General features: G+C 47.8%; 1 pseudogene; it reads right to left on the reverse strand.

The window, feature by feature from the left end:
* On the reverse strand, nucleotides 1-20,072 carry LOC135507753 (lysine-specific demethylase 2A-like; annotated as a pseudogene).
* Nucleotides 20,073-20,691: the final 619 nt, after the last annotated feature.

Raw genomic sequence — 20,691 nt, forward strand, 5'->3', positions numbered from 1 at the left:
TACTCATTGAAGATTTGTTTTATTTCTCTTTTTTTCTTGTAAAAACCACAAATGAACAAACAAAAAAGAATTTCTGCAAAACATTTCAGAAAATATTTATATCATTGATTGCAATGCTACAGGCATGTTCCAGGCCCATTGAGCAACTGCAGTAGGGCAACCAACACAATTCACCAAGATCAAAGCCGCGTCCCAAATGGTATCCTATTCTCTATATAGTGCACTACTTTTTCAAAAGTAGTGCACTATACTGGGACGAGGGTGACATTTGGGACACATCCCATGAGCCCTCCGGTTCAACAATAATATTATGGGTGATAGAGCGAAGGGATGAACAAAACGTTACACCTCTGAAAAGGACTGACAGAAAGGAAAGAGATGAATACGACAGGAGGAAAATATTCTGTCAAATGAGGGAATTCGAAGACTATAACGTTAAGACCTGTAGTGGCTGGTGGTGAGAAAAGGGAGTCAAGTAAAACTGAAGAGAGACTATGTATTCGTCCCAAATAGCACCCTGTTCCCTATATAGTGTACTACTTTTGAACTAGGGCTCCATTTGGGACGCACACTAATGAGCGATACAGTACGGTTTTCATCCAACAAAACTCACAGCTGTGAGCGTATCAAACGGAGAGGGGTGAGGATGGTGCGAAAAGGAGGGACAGCGGGGCGGGGGGGGGGGGGTTTCTAGGACAGGTTTGGCACCCGTTTCGACGGCTCGGTTTCCCAAGGAGTCCATGGAAAGTTCAGCATAGAGTCTAGACCTAGTGGGACACCAGTCATGTCCGGAGTCTTCTCCAGTCCCCTTCCTCTCAACCCCTCTGAAATCTATACCCTGATTCACTCTACCGCTTTGTGGGACCACGTCGTACAAAACACCCACATTCAATCCATCGGGTTCCCATTTTCAGCCATGTAGCGTGAACAACACTAACAAGTGTCTGTGCTATTCATAACTCCTAACCCGCCTAATAAACACATGATGCTGCAACAGCACAGTCCACCCTCTCCCTCCACCAACCCTCCATCCTCTCCATGTCTTCCTTCTATCACCCTAAGTGAGGAGTGTGAACGTCTTTTCACCTTTTTCTTGCCCCCCTTTTTCTGGAGCGCTTGTTCTCCGTATCGGGGGAGGGGTGTTTGCTGCTCCCTCTCTCTCCCCCTGCCTGGCTGGTGTGGGGTCTCTGTGTGCCCCTTGCGTAGGGGTACGAACGAGAGGGAGGGAGGGAGGGGGGGGGGCAGTTTTACGATATCCTCTGGATGAGTTTCTCCTCCGTCATACAGAACAGGACGCAGTGAGAGAGGTCCGAGATGAAGCCCTCACAGCCCCGCCGCGTCACACACCTTTGCAGCCCCGCAGGTCCAGCAGCGCCAGGCCAGACGCCCTCTTCAGGTATGCCAGACAGCCGTCTGTCAGCTTGTTACAGCCTGGGGGAGGAGGAGGAGGGCTGTGACACAGGTAGAGGCATACAACCTGTACGAGGGAAATGAGTGTGTGTACTTTGCGAGGTTGATCTCAGGGATTGCAATGTGTGTGTGTGTACCTCCAAGGTTAATATCTATGCTTTTCATGGGATGTGTGTGTGTGTGTATGCATGCGCCTACCTGAGAGGTTGATCTCCGTGAGTGTGTTACGTGTGTGTGTGCCGGCAGCGGTGAGCAGGCAGACGGACTGGTCCGTGAGGTCTCCGCAGTGAGCCAGGTCCAGCCGCTCTAGCAGGGGCATGTGACGGAGAATCAGCCTCAGGGTGGAGTCACTGATGTCCAGGCCGGCTAGACGCAGCACCACACAGCCACGCAGCCGAGACCGACTGTCACAACCTGCAGGGAGAGAGGGGTTAGATACAGTACACCCTTCAATACAAATACTTACTTGCCAACCCAACCGCCTAAAACACTAGATTCATTTATCATAGGGAGGTGAGGCAGCTAGATAATTCCCCAAAAGAAACCACTAGTCAAAAACACACGCACGCCCACAAACCGGTGGCCTGCTGCAGTTATAACAGCCTGTCGGAAAAGGGAGAGAGAGAGATGTAACTCCTAACACCTCAGTCAGTTAGTATTGACTAGTGACCTGGTGGTGTGACCAGGTCCTTGATCTGGGTGTCTTTGACCCCCTCTGCCCAGCGCAGGTCCAGGGTACGGAGGCACGGCAGGCTGGGGGTGGACAGGGCTGACATGGACGACCAGGAGCAACCTGCTATCATCAACTCCTTCAGACCTGAGAGAGGAGGTGGGGAAGGTTAATTCATCTTGCAATGTTCAGGTGTGTGTGTGTGTGTGTGTACCGGACAGGCAGCAGGGTTGAGGTGTGTGTGTCCTACCTGGCAGACGGTGTATGAGCAGGGTGATCTGTTTCTTGGAAACAGGGGTCCAGGAGAGGTCCAGGGAGGTGGGCTGGCGTTTGATGATGCCCTGCAGGGCCTGGGAGGAGAGCGAGGGACAACGCGATACATCCACACCACTCCAGAGACGCTTGTCACAACTCCTACAGAGAGGAGAGAGAAGGAGGGCAGGAAAGGGGGAAGCCAGCAGGGTGGGGGGGGGGTAAAGATATGAGGATCTGGACACAGTCTTGTTGGATGTCTCCCGTTTGTGGTTCAACAAAGCTTAAGTATTTTCCCAGCCATAAAAATGACATCACCGTCTCATCCTCGGGTGTAAAAAAAACCCTGCTTTATGGAGAAACCATATAATGTGTCCTTTAGTCCACAGATTACGGAGACAGTCATGCAACTTTATCGGATGAAAAATCCTAAAACTGCATTGAAGCAGAAACAGGAAATAAACTCCTTAATCTATAGAAACAATAAGTAGGGCTGGTAATTGCCAGGGAGCTCACCATGTGATATTATCGCGACACTTCGGTGCCGATGAGATTCTATTTGTAACGCGATACGATACTGCGATTTTAATGCGATTCGATGTTCCAAACGTTTTGCTCAGAGAGCCACAAGAAAACGAGTTTTAAATCAGTCATGGAAATAAGTGCTGAAAACAAAATTTGCTCCATATTTGAAAAAAAAGACGGAGAACAAGCTATGAAGGAAAAATGAGCACAAAAATAATATTGCGATATTGTTAATACGATATATTACCAAAAAATAATATCCCAATATGCAACTGTATAGCCCCCCCACCCCGCAATCACTAAAACAAGCCATGCGAATGGCTGTGAATGTTACTATAATAACAGAGGGACGGGTGTGACTCACCATTTGTACCAGGCCTTACAGACAGTCATACAGCTAGCCAGCTCGGCTCTGCTCAGGTAAAGGAACACCGCCACCCACACCTCCTTCTCCCCTCCTTTCTCATTTCCTACATCCTTGAAGGAGGGCAGCGACAAGAGCGAGGAAGGAGAGTGGGAGGAGTGGGGAGGAGGGGTGGGGGAGGCCGAGGAGTCTGAGGAGGAAGGAGAGGCAGTGTCCCTCTCCCTGTCTGCTGTGTCGCTGTGGGGATTGTTGATACGGTGACGAGGCGGCCGGCCGACTGGATTCTTGGCGGGCTGGGCCAGGCCATTGCCGGCGGCGACCGTGCCGTTTTTGTGCCGTGTCTTCCCGAGGGTTTTATGCTGGACGTAACCTGGACCGCCCCCGTGGGTTCTGGGAGACATGGCAGCCTCCAGCTTGGGTACGATGGAGCCAGGGTGGCGTTTAGCCCTTGGGGGGCGCTGTAGGGTCACGGTCAGGTACGAGCCATTTAAGAAGTCGTCGTTAAGGTCAGACACCAGGAGAACAGGAGGCTCTGGTTCGGAGTCTGACTGGTTCTCGTCGTCTTCCTCATCTTCGTCTTCATCGTCCACGTCCTCATCCTCCCCCTCCATGTCCCGGGCCGAGCTGTCTTCATCATCGTCTTCATCGTCGTCTTCCTCGTCGTCCGTTCTCCTCCGCCTGCGGCGTTGACGGTGGTCTTTATGCCGGTGGTGATGCGGATCTTCCTCGCTGTCGTCATCTTCATCGTCGTCATCATCATCATCGTTGTCGTCCTCCTCCGACTCGTCCCTGCGTCTCTGCATCCTGGTGCCTCCCCGGAGGCGCACTCTCCCACCTCTCTCCCTGTCCCCTCGCCCCACCCCCAGCCCCCCTCTGCCACGCCTCATCTTCAGGGAAGAGTGAGGGGCCAGCCCGCTCCCACGGCCTGCCCCTCTGTGGGAGGAGCCTCTCCAAATGCCTCGCCTCCCAGTCCCGTAGCCTCTTCGAGAGGCAGAGCCACTGCCGCGAGGACGTGGTCCGGACAGCTTCCTTCCCGCGCCGCCTCCTCCGCCCCTGGAGCCTTCATCCTCATCATCATCCTCATCATCATCGTCGTCGTCATCGCTGCCCGAGTCATCGCTGTGACCACCGCGACGGTAGATCTTAGCTATGCGGCCGTCGAGATACGAAGAAGACTTGCGTTTCTGCAAGGAGTGAGGAAAGGAGAGAGGAACGGAGAGAGGGAACGAAGTATCCGTTAGGGTAAGGATGAAAAACAGTCTTCGGTTTAATTGAATACATTTTTATTGGCTGGCATGCTTACCGCGTGTAACATTTTATTCTTGTCCCCTTTCACCTGAAATCAACAAAAAAAAAGAAAAACATCAATGCAACAGAAACTCACTGTTCATTGAATACTGTAACATCTCTGTTGACATAATGCCTGCTGCACTGAAGACAGACAAGCACATTCACATCACAAGCCGCCGTTTCTCTCACTCAACCTCCACATGCTTTGGGCTTTCGTTCAGGCTACAAACACTTTCTGCTCAACAAATACTGTCTCATATGGACTAGACCTGGGTTCAAAGGGTTGAAAACCTAAAAATACTTTGGAGTTTGCCTGGAGTGCAAGATGTGCAGATTTGGGACTATTCTATTGGAACATTAAGCTAGGGAAGCTCAAAACAAGAACAGATAAAGTATTTGAAATCACTTAAAACTCAGGTCTGATATCAACCCTAAAGCAAAGGGTTCTGCATTCACCCAGTATTTGTGGAGCCCAAAGCACCACGTCTCCCCCAGCCCCTCCCCTCGTCAGTCAGAGCAGCAATAGGCGCGTGATGATGATGTAACGGGCGGGGGGAAGGACGGTGGCGGCGGTAGGCCTCTCACCCTCTTCCTGCGCCCGCTTGCCCATCTCCCCGCCCGCTTGAGGCCGCGCTGCTGTGGTAGTAGCTGACCAGGGGAGGGAAGGGGCGCCTCTGAGGACCAGGAGGAGGAGGAGGGGGGGTGGTTGGGAACCAGCCCTGGGTGTAGCAGTAACGCCCTGCCCCAGCCCTCGTCCCCCAACCCAGGAGCAGAGCCTGGCTCCATGGAGACCCCTAGAGGCCCCTGGGAGGAGGAGAGGGCGGCGGGGGAGAGGGTGCTTGCGCCAGCGCCGAGGCCAACGGACGCCCCGCTGTCGTCATCATCATCGGTACCCGAAGACTGACACACAGCACAGGGAGAGAGTCACGGCCGTTAGCTAGCCGGGACACAGTGGTGTGTGTGTGTGTGTGTGAGAGAGAGAGTGTAGATAAAGGAGGAGGGTCTACCTCAGTATCGGTGATTCCCAGAACACATTTGGGACACTCCCAGCAGCTGGGCAGATCTGTGTTCACTACACCCTCCCCTGTTACCTTGAGAGACAGAGAGAGATCAAGAGGTGGAGGGAGAGAGAAAAGGGGGGTTAGAGGTGTAGAGCATTTTGTTTGAGAACAAAAGAGGTAAGAGGGAGAGTTTAACCTCCATCTGTACTGATGTCACAAGACAACAAAAAAGTGATTGTGTGTGTAGTCATGCGTGTTTGAATGCGGATTAGATTGCGAGAGCTCTGGTGAGTAAGATGTACTCACGGCAAATGAAGCTTAAACTTGAAGGTAAGGTATAGTTTGAGGAGTGTGTCGGGGGTTACCTTGAGGCAGGCGGGGTGGGCTATCTGGGCACAGTTGGAACACTCCATGAGGGTGAGGGCGAAGACTGGGCCCTCTCCTCCCTCCTGGTTTCCCTCTCCACAGAGCTCACACACCACTGACAGGGGCAGACCCGGCTGGGGGAGAGAGAGGAGTTAATACACCGATACTAGTATATTCTATCAGAATGAATCAAAAACACACACATAGTATACTAGCTGGGAAACAGATAAAGAGTAAGGACACAGGCATCAAATCCAAGCAGTAAGTGACACACACAGCTAGCAGAGGGAGAGTGACAATGCTTCGACTGATCTGTGTGAGCTGTCAGATTTGTACAAACACACCCCCCTCTTTCTCTCACCGCCAGACACTGTCGGAGCACGCAGGTCTGTTTGAGTTTCCCCGGCCCGCCGAACTTCTTCATGTCCCTGCAGAAGTTACAGTCCCCGCACTCCGTCCTGACGCACGCCTCGCAGCGCTTACACCGCACGCGCCGCCGCCGCAGCACGGACATGGAGGAGGCGGGCTTCTGGGGTCGCGGGGTCACCACCGTGGCAGACAGCTTGGGACGAGCCACCGGGGGAGGAGGGGGAGGAGGCTGGTACCACGGCGGCTGGAAGGGTGGGGGGGGGGGATGAGAATGAATGGGATAAAGATATTTGAAGTTTTGGGAGGTGAAGGCAGGCAACAGTGCAGCACAAGGCTTAATCTCTGTCTGGAAAAGCATCCCTCTGTGGATTAAATGACCCTTCGAATTTGAGAGTCAGATAAGTACATGGATTTTAAGCGTTTGAGGTGTGGAGGAGTCTAAGAACGTGGTGTGATTCGCTCTCGTCTTATGACAATGTACAGTACACGCGTGTTAACCCTTCAGACTTGTGGGTAGAGGCCTATATGGACAGGGCTACATTGAAATGGTTCTTACAGAACAAAATGCATAAGAATGGTAACAGTTATGGGTTATGATAGAAAAATGATTCAACCAAAGTTGAGGACAACAGTTTACCTGACAAGATTGAATCCAAACATTAAACTTGATTTTATGTGCATTTTACATTTACTGTAATCTGGATACTTCAGTAACATTATTTAAAATATATATTTTTCAATAATTATTATTCAATTCAATGCACTTTTATGTGAAGAGTCTTCAACTATATAAAGGTCCTTTTTGAGCTCTCCTAGTTGTGCCGCTGAGGAACTAGAGCAAGTACACTTGTAGATGATTTGTTTGGAACACAGCCCTGTGTCCCCGCCATCACACAATTACTGCTGTGGTTCACGCTGTCCAAAAACATCTCATTATAAAACTGCAGTCTGGGTCAAGTGGGCATCACTTGAAAACTTGTTTCTACTGCCAACATGACTGGCTAAGTTGTCAAATACGATCTTACAGTGTCAGGCTTTCACACGGCAATTCAAAGAAACAGATCGGAATTTCGGTGTGCGTAGAACGGAGTCGGGAGTGCATTCGTGTGTGTGACGCGCCTAGAAATTCTCTTCACGATAGACAAACATACCCTGTTCTGAACAGAATGAGCCTATGACACCATGCCATCTTATCACTATACTTCAAACAGTGATCATTAACACTGTACATGACATGAGTTTTATATGAAAATGCGCAGTTCACATTTGGACTCAGGTGTTTGGCTTGTATGATGTCAAAGCTATATTTATTATCAACCTTAACACTTCATCTTTCAAAATACATTGAGTCCTCATAATTTAAAATGCAGTTCCGTCACTCAGACCCCCCCCCCCAAAAGGAGGGGCGGGAGGTCAACTTCTTGTCGTGCAGTGCTCAAGTTTATAATGGCTGTCAGGAGCCGTGAAGTGGAGAACCTGAGCTCTGACGTCAGGTACACCATGTTACCGTACAGTCGCTGGCGTCCCAAATAAGGCGCTTATCAGTGGCCAAACCTGCCAATCTGAACCCGTTTACAGCTACGAGTGTAAACGGTTACTATGAGCATGTGACTGAATGTGGCGTGTCCTTCTCACCCTAGTGGGCCACTTGACGATGGGCTTCCCAGTGTAGGACAGTTTGGGGATGTCATTAGCATGCTCCTTCAGCAGGGCCTTAAGAGAGGACAGGAAGGTTAATACGTGAACAAAAAAGACACTTTATAATACATGCCAATCAGACGCTTTTATCTAAAGTGACTTAGTCAGTCATGCATACATCCATTTTGATATTAGGATATTTAACTCGTCAGACACACCCCGTACCCACCCTGATGTCGTGCAGCAGCGCGGGAGCATTGTGTATGCCCGCCGGGACACAGTTCTTCTGTGAGGGCAGCGACTCCAGCTTCCCCAGCAGGTTCCACAGCCCCTCCAGCTCAAAGGGCGTCAGGTGAACCTTCACCCCGGGCTTAGAGCCCCGCGTCGGGGGAGCCTCCTCTTCATCCTCCCTCTGGGTGTGGCCGTTGACGGACTCACAGGTGGAGGGGTCTCTCGTAAGACCTGTGGGGGGGGACGGCAGACTGAGAGATTAAGAGGCGGAGCTGGAAAGAGAAGACACTTCACGGAGCAATTCAAGGTTTGTAGTCTAACACGTAATACGGAGAACGCACGCCTCAAGCTATAGATCTCGTGTTGTCTTTCACACATAATCACCCAATATAGAGTAATGATGGTTAGAGAAGTGTTGAGAGAGGGAGGGGGGTGAGAGAGGGAGGGGGTGAGAGCGAGAACAGAGAAACAAAGAGACAGAAACAGAGAGAGGGTAGTGTTGGCACTGACCGATGCCCAGGGAATGTTTCTGGAAGTCAGGCGTGAGGTAGGAAGTGTTGGTCAGACTGAAGAGGTATCTCTCCAACACGTACCAACACATCTCATAGTAGAACGGGTAACGGAACTTAGCTGGTACCTGCACAGACACCAAGTTCAACTTATTAGTAACCTCCACTACATACAGTGCCTTGCGAAAGTATTCGGCCCCCTTGAACTTTGCAACCTTTTGCCACATTTCAGGCTTCAAACATAAAGATATAAAACTGTATTTTTTTGTGAAGAATCAACAACAAGTGGGACACAATCATGAAGTGGAACGACATTTATTGGATATTTCAAACTTTTTTAATAAATCAAAAACTGAAAAATTGGGCGTGTAAAATTATTCAGCCCCCTTAAGTTAATACTTTGTAGCGCCACCTTTTGCTGCGATTACAGCTGTAAGTCGCTTGGGGTATGTCTATCAGTTTTGCACATCGAGAGACTGACATTTTTTCCCATTCCTCCTTGCAAAACAGCTCGAGCTCAGTGAGGTTGGATGAAGAGCATTTGTGAACAGCAGTTTTCAGTTCTTTTCACAGATTCTCGATTGGATTCAGGTCTGGACTTTGACTTGGCCATTCTAACACCTGGAAATGTTTATTTTTGAACCATTCCATTGTAGATTTTGCTTTATGTTTTGGATCATTGTCTTGTTGGAAGACAAATCTCCGTCCCAGTCTCAGGTCTTTTGCAGACTCCATCAGGTTTTCTTCCAGAATGGTCCTGTATTTGGCTCCATCCATCTTCCCATCAATTTTAACCATCTTCCCTGTCCCTTCTGAAGAAAAGCAGGCCCAAACCATGATGCTGCCACCACCATGTTTGACAGTGGGTATGGTGTGTTCAGGGTGATGAGCTGTGTTGCTTTTACGCCAAACATAACGTTTTGCATTGTTGCCAAAAAGTTCAATTTTGGTTTCATCTGACTAGAGCACCTTCTTCCACATGTTTGGTGTGTCTCCCAGGTGGCTTATGGCAAACTTTAAACAACACTTTTTATGGATATCTTTAAGAAATGGCTTTCTTCTTGCCACTCTTCCATAAAGGCCAGATTTGTGCAATATACGACTGATTGTTGTCCTATGGACAGTCTCCCACCTCAGCTGTAGATCTCTGCAGTTCATCCAGAGTGATCATGGGCCTCTTGGCTGCATCTCTGATCAGTCTTCTCCTTGTATGAGCTGAAAGTTTAGAGGGACGGCCAGGTCTTGGTAGATTTGCAGTGGTCTGATACTCCTTCCATTTCAATATTATCGCTTGCACAGTGCTCCTTTGATGTTTAAAGCTTGGGAAATCTTTTTGTATCCAAATCCGGCTTTAAACTTCTTCACAACAGTATCTCGGACCTGCCTGGTGTCTTCCTTGTTCTTCATGATGCTCTCTGCGCTTTTAACGGACCTCTGAGACTATCACAGTGTAGGTGCATTTATACGGAGACTTGATTACACACAGGTGGATTGTATTTATCATCATTAGTCATTTAGGTCAACATTGGATCATTCAGAGATCCTCACTGAACTTCTGGAGAGAGTTTGCTGCACTGAAAGTAAAGGGGCTGAATAATTTTGCACGCCCAATTTTTCAATTTTTGATTTGTTAAAAAAGTTTGAAACATCCAATAAATGTTGTTCCACTTCATGATTGTGTCCCACTTGTTGTTGATTCTTCACAAAAAAATAGTTTTATATCTTTATGTTTGAAGCCTGAAATGTGGCAAAAGGTCGCAAAGTGGGGGCCGAATACTTTCGCAAGGCACTGTACATAGGAAATTCTCTTTTACGAGTGCTCAGGAATAAAAACATTCAGTACATTTAGGAGAGAGAGATTAAATGGGAGTGTGTGTGTGTGTGTGTGTGTGTCCCCACCCGTGTCCTGTCCTCGATGCTGTAGATATTGAGTTGCATGGGGATGTTGAAGCTGTGGAGAAAGTTCCCCCCAAACACCAGGGTGTCCACTGGAGTGTAGACCGCATGGATCCAACCTGATAGGACACAAACAAAGATCAACATCAGAAACAGGAACAGACAAGACTAGGTTGAAGTTCAAACAGCTAAATATCTGTATGTGCCAAAGCACAAGTACAATTCAAAGTGTATTTATTATGGATCCCCATTAGCTGCTGCCAAGGCATTACAATACATGTACACCAGATTTCACTACATATTAAGTGGGTACCTGAAGGGATCATGAAGGTATAGCCCTGCTTCAGCTCTATCCTCTGACAGTCCTGGGCCTTGTCTCCCAGGAAGATGTCTCCCTGTTTCCCTGACAATACCCAGTCCTCATACAGCTCCAGGTTCTGAGGCGTGGGCGGGATCAGCCAGAACACCTGACAGGTAGCAAGGGGTCAGAGGTAAGAAGTGAGGGGAAACAAGAGTCGCTCTTACTCGAATCCCAAGTCGTAGGGGTCCGAGTCTTAAGTCGAGACGCGAGTCAAGTCTTGCAGTGTGAGATTAAATCGTCCGCTCTTACCTTGCCTCCCCGCAGTATGTGGTACCAGACCGAGGAACCTCCGAAGTCAATGTGGAAGTCTGTGTAGCAGCCCTGCACACTCATTAGACAGTACCTGGAACAGAGATTGGAGGAGGGAAAAGAAGAGGGAAGGAGAATGCAGTTGATGAGGGAGAGGGTCTCACTTCTGCACTTTGGGGTACTGCATATCTGTGATGGGAGTTGGCGGAGCCTGCAGACCCTGTCCAATAGTTGTGCACTACATAGGGAATAGGGCGCCAATTGGGGACACAATTGAGCCTTACTTCTGCACTTTGGGGTACTGCATGTCTGTGATGGAGTTGGTGGAGTCTCTCTGTCTCTCCTTCAGGTGCCGAGGCCACATGTTGTCCACCCAGTCTATGATATCCACCTGATAATATACACAGGAGGAGGTAAGAACGGACAGGAGGGTGTGTGTGCGCCGATATGCGTGTCTGCGTGCTAATATGCCTGTGTGTGTCTCAGACTGGCAAACGCAGGCCTCCGGATCAGGATCGTCAGCTCGGTGTGTGTGTCCGTGCGTTCCTATGTGTATATATATATCAGACTGACCGATGTAGGCCTCTGGACCAGGTTCTCCAGTTTGGTGTGGCTAAACTCCAGGCTGATGACGTTGTAGAGTTTGTCCCTCTGGGAGGGGGGCGTCTCGTAGTAACGTCGCCACTGGGCCATAGACATCTCTATACCCTTCTGAGTGCTCACATCCATCACATCGATCATACGCCTGCTGCCTGGGAGAGCCAAGGAGGGAGGGGGGGGGGGGGAGACAGATGGGTGATACGGTGAGGGGAGGAACAAAGGAGAGAGAGAGGAGACAGACAAAAAGGTGAGAGGAAAAGGTCAGAGTGTATTTAGTGTTTTATTGGGATCCCCATTAACTGTTGCTGAAGCAGCAGCAGCAACTCTTCCTGAACGTGAAATAATACAGAACATCAACAGACAAGAACAGCTCAAGGACTGAACGACACCAATTTAAAATGAGAACAGGACAACAACAAAAAGGTCCTGCTGACAGGTACCCACACATCAGTACATGTACAGTACATTCTAAAAGTATTCAGACACGTTGCCCTTTTCCACTTTTTGTAACGTTACAGCCGTATTCACAAATGGATCAAATCTACACACAATACCCCATAATGGCAAAGCAAAAACAGAACTCAGACCCTTTGCTAAGAGATTTGAAATTGCGCTCAGGTGCATCCTGTTTCCATTGATCATCTTTGTGATGTTTCTACAACTTGGGAGTCCACCCGTGGTAAATTCAATTGAATGTACATGATTTGGAAAGACACACACCTGTCTATATAAGGTGGACAGTCATGTCATAGCAAAAACCAAGCCATGAGGTCGAAGGTATTGTCTGTAGAGCTCCGAGACAGGATTGTGTCGAGGCACAGATCTGGAGAAGGGGACCAAAACATTCCTGCAGCATTGTAGGTCCTCAATAACACAATGGCCTCCATCATCCTTAAATGGAAGAATTAAGGAACCACCAAAGCTCTTCCTAGAGCTGGCCGCCCGGCCAAAACTGAGTAATCAGGGGAAAAGGGCATTGGTCAGGGAGGTGACCAAGAACCAAAATGGTCACCAACAGAGCTTGAATTCCTCTGTGGAGATGGGAAAATCTTCCAGAAGGACAATCATCTCTGCAGTACTCCACCAATCAGACATTTATGGTAGAGTGGCCAGACAGAAGCCACTCAATAGTAAAAGGCGCATGACAGCCCTCTTGGAGTTTTCCAAAAAGCACCTAAAAGACTCTCAGACCATGAAAAACAAGATTCTCTGGTCTGATGAAACCAAGATTGAACTCCTTGGCCTGAATGCCAATGTCTGGAAGAAACCCGGCACCATCCCTATGGTGAAAAATGGTGGTGGCATCATGCCGTGGGGATGTTTTTCAACGGCACGGACTAGGAGACTAGTCAGGATCGAGGGAGAGATGAATGGAGAAAACCTTGAGAACCTTGATGAAAACCTGCTCCAGAGCGCTCAGGTCCTCAGACTGTTCACCTTCCAACAGGACATTGACCCTAAGCACACAGCCAAGACAACACAGGAGTGGCTTTGGGACAGGTCTCTGAATATCCTTGAGTGGCCCAGCCAGAGCCCGGGTTGGAACCCAATCAAACATCTCTGGAGACCTGAAAATAGCTGTGCAGCGATGTTCCCCATCTAACCTGACAATGCATAAAAACCTGTTTTTGCTTTTTCATTATGGGGTACTTCATCCATTTTAGAATACGACTAACGTGATAAAATGTGGGGAAAGTGGAGGGGTCTGAATACTGGCTAGCAGTTAATTAGGTCAGATGGGGAGAGGCCTTGTTCTGTGAGGTCTTGTTTTGAAGCAACATTTTTTGTGGTTTGCTTGAGTCATTTGAGATGGGTGTTCCATGAAATAATGGCTCTATAGAATATTGTGCGTTGCCTTGAATTTGTTCTCGATTTGGGGACTGAAGAGACCCCTGGTGGCATGTCTGGTGGGTAAGTACACCTGTCAGAGCTATACAACCAATTTGGAAATTAACACCATTTCTCACAAGACTTGATGCAGTCAATCTCTCCTGTACTTTCAGCAGAGAGAGACTGACATGCAGACAGTTGACATTAGCCCCCTGTGCACATTGAAGGGCAAGACATGCTGCTCTGGGCCAGCTGCAGATTTTCTAGGGCCAGCTGCAGATTTTCTAAGTCCTTCTCTGCAGCACTTGACCATATGACTATTAGATCAAACTAGAGCCTGCAGGCTTGTTCGGTCGACTGTGTTGTTAAAAATGGGAGGGAGGGAAATAAAGGAGATTATGGGTGAGTGTTAAAAAGCCAAAAGAAATGGAGGAAGAGTTAGCATAGAGATAGAGTGTGGGTGAAGGAGAGAAGTTGGAAAAAAGGGGAAGAGGCGTGTTTGGACAGAAACACTGGAGGAGGGTGGAATCTTACCAACAAATATCTTGACGTCGTTCACACTGAAGTCTGGATCTGGCATCCTTCAGAGAACATAACAAACCAGGGTTACATACTACTCAAGGAGACTTACAGACTAACACAATTTCAGCCATTCTAATTGCCCCAGAGAGAATAAAGCGAGTGCATTTCCAACAGAGTTTGGAGGGGGGAAGGAGGACGTACTTGATACCCAGTCCGTCTGGCTTCTCAAAGATGATCGGGTCCCTCAACCCACCTCTTTGGATGTACTCAAACGTGAGGTCTGGAAAAACCACACACACACACACAATCCATAAACTAAACAGGAATCCTCAAAAGCTACTCAAGTTTGTAACCCGATAGCATACTACTACTGTCAAAAGACGTGCATTATATTGAGAATAGGATGCAATTTCAGACGCAGCCAATGTTTCCAATATTTAGCCACAGCCAAACCCTCCACTGTAGAAGGACAGATATAGGATTACGATGACCCCCAACACTGACCTTTCCCCTCCATACGTTTCACCCTGTCTGAGGTGAACCTTTCGCTCCTCAACTTCTCCTCCAGGTCAAAGGTCCTCTTCCCCTCGATCTCGTCGTCCGAGATACCATCGTCATGGTAGCGCCGCCTCGTGCCCGACCGCTGAAGTGAGGAGGGGGAAGAGGAAAGAGATGAGGGGGGAGAGGGGGAGCAAAATAGAATAGGAAAGAGGAATGTGAGGAAGAGGGAATAAAGAGCAGAGATTTACCTCAATGTGTTCAACAGCTGTAAACCCTTTAAATCCCATTGAGCACTATTTTAGGGTATTTACAGTACTTTGTAATAGTTAGGCTTAATACTCCTAGGTTCTTTAAGGTCTTTCTGTCAAATGTAACTCTACTTAAAGACAGCAGCGTTTGGCTGTGTTAACAATGCTCCCACACAGTTGCCTGCTGCTCCCTCCTACAAAAAGAAACCTGCTCTCGTGCCAAGAGATTGAAGTCGCAATACAACAACACACATTGGGGCAAGGAAGAATGAACATACCCACACAAACCCATAATCAACACAGACAACACACAGTACATTGATGTTCAGACTAGGGTATCAATTCTCTAATGTAGCTTATCATATTAGTTTCCCCTCACACTGACTCTCCCTTCTCTCGGGGTTGGGGGGATAAAGCGAGAGGGAGAGAAAGAACAGGGAGGGGGGGCTACTTGGAACCTTTCTTTACCCAGTGCTTCAAGGGCACAACAGATGATAGAAGGATAATATCCCACCCTCCCCTGAACCTGACTTAAGGACCATGCCCCTTTCCCCTGCTCCTCCGCTCAATATTGTCAACCTAGGTTTATAAGATATTAGGTAGAAGTCAGTCCATAGATTTTAAGTTTATAAAGCAGCTGGCAACGCAAGTTCACGAGGACACATAAAATTTGGATAAATATGAGGGAAAAAAATGATCTAGTTATCCAATGTCCACCCCGACTCATCATCCTCAAGAACACATGCTAGGTTATAGTAAACCCCCTTTTAGTGTCCATCCATTCTCGCCACCTTGCATTGGGTTGACAGCTTCAATTATTAAAAAAGCATGGTGAGTTCAAAGGGGACTTTTCAAAAAACCTAGGTAGGTAATAAAATGAAAGCAATCCGTCTGACATGTAGGCCCCCATAAAATTGTTCATTTTTGGCCCGAATCCACATAATTTCCCCTCCAAATTCCATTCTCTCCGTTTTGTTTTTCCATGTTTCTGTTAAAATGTTTATTTAAAAAAATAAAAAAAAGTTTAACAAATACAACAACATTTAATGTTCTAAGAGCACAACAATGGATACACCACACCAGGAGACTACTTTTGCGGTCTTGGAAAAATACATTTTTTAATTATGGGTGTAGTTACCCTTTAAAGCAAGTGTGCATGCCCTTCGGTTAGCAGTGTTTCTGTAGCGCTCATGTGATTGCAGAGTCTGCAAAAACAAATGGCCATTGGATTGACGCAAATAATCATGATATTCTGCCAGAAAGGCAGAGGCTACTTTTTTAATTAACATTTAACTGAGGTTTTTCAGAAAGCCTTTCCATCTACCAGCAGATGGTTATCATTAGCAGTATCGCTAACAGCTACACAAAGTGGACCAGGGAGTGGGCCAGGGTTGCCATAGCAATGCACCAGCTGACCCTGGGAGGGAGGGGTCCAGCAGCCCAGAGCTCAGTGACAACAATAAGAGATCTCTCCGCCCGTCTCACACATACAAACATCCTCAGCTGGTCCTGAACACACACACACACACCTCTAAACATCTTCAGCCTGAACATGACACATACAACTCCTTGCAAACACCGCACAATGTGAAACGACCTCACTGTATTGTCCACCAGTCAGCCACAAGCCAATGCCACTCCACAGCAGGACATTAAACAGCTCGAGTATCCACTGCTGTAGCAGCCAAATCAGTGACACCAGATGCAGCACGAGGCACCTGCCCTACCTCCAATATCTCACTGCCCATCTGCCAGCCGCCGCAATCCTCCTTGGCTCCGGGCAGCCCAGCCCTTCAAAAAGACAACACTGGCCCAGTAAATTCAAAATCCATTATCCATCTTTAAATCTGGTTTGACGAGAGAGCTTTGTTCCATTCAGGCGGTTTGGTAGAGGAGACGGACACAACGGCATTGCAGTGAATTGCAGCGAGCGGCGTAATGCAGTGCGCCTGTCCGTCTGTGCTCCCCTGGGCCAGTGCCCAGTACAGTGGACAGTGGCTGCGTGTACCCAAATGGCTCCCTAGATAGTGCACGACGTAGGGAATAGGGTGCCATTGGAGACACAGACAATGACACAGCATACCGCCTCTCAGCGACGCACTACGCTGCCACAGCACCCGGCGAAACCAACCACCTTTAACGGAGACATCACACAGACCAGCTGCTGGTCACATACACACCGCAGTGTCCAGCTACACCTAGTATTCCCAAGGCGGGAACTCGGCTTGCAAGACGACAAACTCTAGAGAGAGAAACACTCTGGAGGGATGCGGGAGGGATCCGTCTGGGAGATGCCTTGGCTGCGGAACGATGGACAGCCATGGCCCCCGTCTAGATCCTGGGTCTCCAGGCCGCCCACTCACTCAGCTACTGAAGAAACAATGGACGACCCTGAGCTACACAATCACACCACGACGCCTGAGCAACCAGAGTGGGTAAGGGCCGACGCAGGATCTAACCGCATTGTCCATGTTGATTATCAAAGATCGTCGCCAAGAGACGGTGGGTCTCGGAGCCAGTACAAGCAGGGCTACAGATGCTCTCTCCCCCTCACTGCAGCAATCCAGTATCCTTTTCCCTCTCAATTTTATTATATTTCTCTCTTTTTCTCTTGCCCTTTCCCTCTCTTGCAGTGCGCCTTGGGGAATCCTGTGGGATGGAGAGAGACTCGACACACCTCGCACCTTCAGTGTCACCATTACATCCCTCTTCCTCTTTTCCCACATCCTTTCGTAGTGCAGCAGCATCTCTGTTCGCCATCCTCCGCTCCCCCTCGCCTCTCTTTTTAGAGTGGAAAAAAGGCCTGCGGTCTATCCAGCTCTGTCATCCTTTCGCCTCTGCAGTGCCCCCCCCCCCCCCCCATCATCATCATCTCCATCTGCATTTCTGCTCACATGGCCAGTCAGGCAGCCAGCCTCTCCAGTAACTTCTCCTCTCGCTTCACACAGAGCAGACAGCATGCTCTCACCAGGGTCCTCTCCACTCACTCACACCCCCCCCCTCCATTCCACTTACACCGTTGTACTGCATGCAATATGCCTTCTGGAGATGCATGGCTCAAAGTACAGGCAAAGAAAAAGAGCTCCCTCCCTCTCCCTAACAGACCAGAGACTAAGAGATGTAGACCTGACCACTACTGTCTAAATCTCATCCTATTCATAATTTATAAAACTTTGTCTCTGCATCAGAGGAGTGATGCTGCCTGGCTACTGCTCTGAGCGATACATATTCTGCTTCTGCTCTGAACAAATCGTCTGAAACGCAACTTCAACAATCACAACACTGTACATTACAAACATAATGTCCACGGTCCATTGTCTAGTAAAAGCCTTTGTGCGTCACCTCACCTGTAACTATCCAGATTCTACACAGTCAGGTAGGCTGAGATCCTAGTCACCTTACTAAACCCTGCAGTAACATTCAAATTTGCTCAACAGGCGTGAAGCCAAGGATACTCCTGTCTGATACCCATAACAAACCAGAAATGCAATTACAATCGAATGCAAAAATAAAGGGGGAAAAAAGAAGATTACTCACCTCAAACACAATCAATAATCTTATCTGACATGTTGGACACTCAATCAAAAACGCACCATGTAACAAAAATGTGCAATATTCCTTTTCAAGGCTTTAGCTAGATCTGACACTAATCCCAGCCATTGCCCAAACCAACCCTGTGAGCACTGCTCCAGACATAGTTGATCTGGTCCTCTTTAACCAAATGTCTTCTGCTCGGTTTGCTTTTACAATGTTTTGGGGCGACTGTGACATGATGCACACTCCTGGCAGGGTTTAACCTCCCAAACAATGAACACATGAACCTGGCTCGTCTTAAAATGACACCCGCTTCCCTTTATAATGCATTATTTTTGACCAAAGAGCCTGTTTTCCATGCTCTCTCAAATTGCATTCAGGAGTGCCAATATGGACTACATGACACCATCAAGTAAGACAAGTCAGAGACAAACTTCTCAGCTTTTCGGTATTGGAAACAAATTAAATTTTTACTTAGGGGGAAAAAAACACTACAGTCATTCCCATAACCTAAATTATGAGGTATCGGAATTTAAACGTAGACTAGTAACGTTAACTCACTTCCTCTCTGACTGTCTTTATAATCACAACATCTCAATCCATATGCATAGTTTAAAAACACAACAAAAGGTTAAATATCCATACCACGCACCTTTCAACATAGTTAGTGACTACCGGTAGTCCATGCCATTGAAATAACGCTGGGCCAACTAGTTACTTACCAGTCGCTTGCTGAACCGTGGTCGACGCTTATCTTCCATATTTTATGGACAGTCACTTGAGACAGTGGATTGTTTTGGTAGGCGATTCGCCGATACACGTGGGTCCCTGACTGCGCTGTCAAGCTGCTGAACACTACAACTAACTCGTGATTGGAAATATAGTTTGACTTTATTTGACAGAGCTAAGCTAACTTAAACATTGCACTACTAGAAATCAGCTGTGTCTACTGTCACTTGCGGGTTAAAAACAGCCTTTCAAATCGGACAAACTAAATCTAAAATACAGTCAGCAATGTAGCCAAGTTAAGACATTTTGATTTGATTCAACAACACCGTACGAATAAAGAGCTAACGATAGATAATTACCACTAGGACATAGCTAGTGAAATAGTAAAGAGGCTAGCTATCCCCCACTAAAGGGAAGCATTGTTGACGATCACCAAAACACCCTACCGAGAGAATGGGATTAACCAACAAGTTTTAGTTTGTGTTTATAGCGCCAATATTGCATTTGGGATTATAGTGTGGTTCATTATCTAGCGTTTAGCGTGGTTATAGCTAAAGTTAGCTATAGAGTGTAGCTTACTATTGATACAATTTAGACACTTGTCTGGCTAGTTTTAGGGTGGTGAGGGGGGTGAGGGGGTTACCAGTCCTGGGTTATTTGCGGCAAGTAACGTTAGTTCACACACATTTTCTTATGCTGAACAACAAACTGTTAGCTAAACTAAAACGAACGTCCGAGTTTAAAATGCAACCGCAGACAGCGAGTAACCTATTATTTCCAAGGGAACTTTCCGTTTTGTCTTTTGGAAAACTCCAGCCAAAGAGTTTAGGAAATCGTTTAAAAAAATCGGGTAATATTAAATGACAATTAAGTTCAGTTAAAATCGACAGAGAAGGCCGGTTTAAATCGCAGTTATATATGTATAATATCCGATAGTCGGCGGTCAGCCATCCGCCGCCATTTTCATCTCGTCACAAAACGCCACTAGTTTCTCAAGACCCGCCTACAACAATAAAATTGTCCAACGGCAGCAAAGCCGGCGAGGCGCTAAATGGCCGGTAAGTGATGTCACTCAGAAATACATTGTCGATAGGGATTGGACAAACATACAACAAAAAGTGAAAACGACACGTGAATGACCAATTACATTGCAAGTTATTGGACGACTCGAACTCCAATTGGCGACCATTTTGCTACAGTCTTCAGAGGAGAATAATAATTGGTCAACATACAAAAGGGGTCAATAAGGCAGCCAATGAACTATCACGCAATTCAGACATCGTGTTACCCAACTCAACCTTACAAAAATTGCCAGACCAGCCATACAACTTATGAACCCATAAAAATCAAATGTATTTCTGTTACACACCACCATGATTGAGTAGAACTGTTCAAGGACGGTCGACCGGGCCAGTCTGCGTTGTCTGCTTCCTGGCTTCTGCTGTGTCTTGACTCCCGGAGCTTTGCATTGCTGAGACACGTTTTCTGGGTAGCTACTTCTGTCTTGGGTTGCTACAGCAAAGCCGCCCATTCATGGCAGTTGTAATCCGGAAGCGGCTGTCTATTGGTCCCACAGTTGGGTGGATGGCAGCAATT

Source organism: Oncorhynchus masou, chromosome 21, assembly GCF_036934945.1.
Source record: "Oncorhynchus masou masou isolate Uvic2021 chromosome 21, UVic_Omas_1.1, whole genome shotgun sequence".
Lineage (NCBI taxonomy): Eukaryota > Metazoa > Chordata > Actinopteri > Salmoniformes > Salmonidae > Oncorhynchus > Oncorhynchus masou.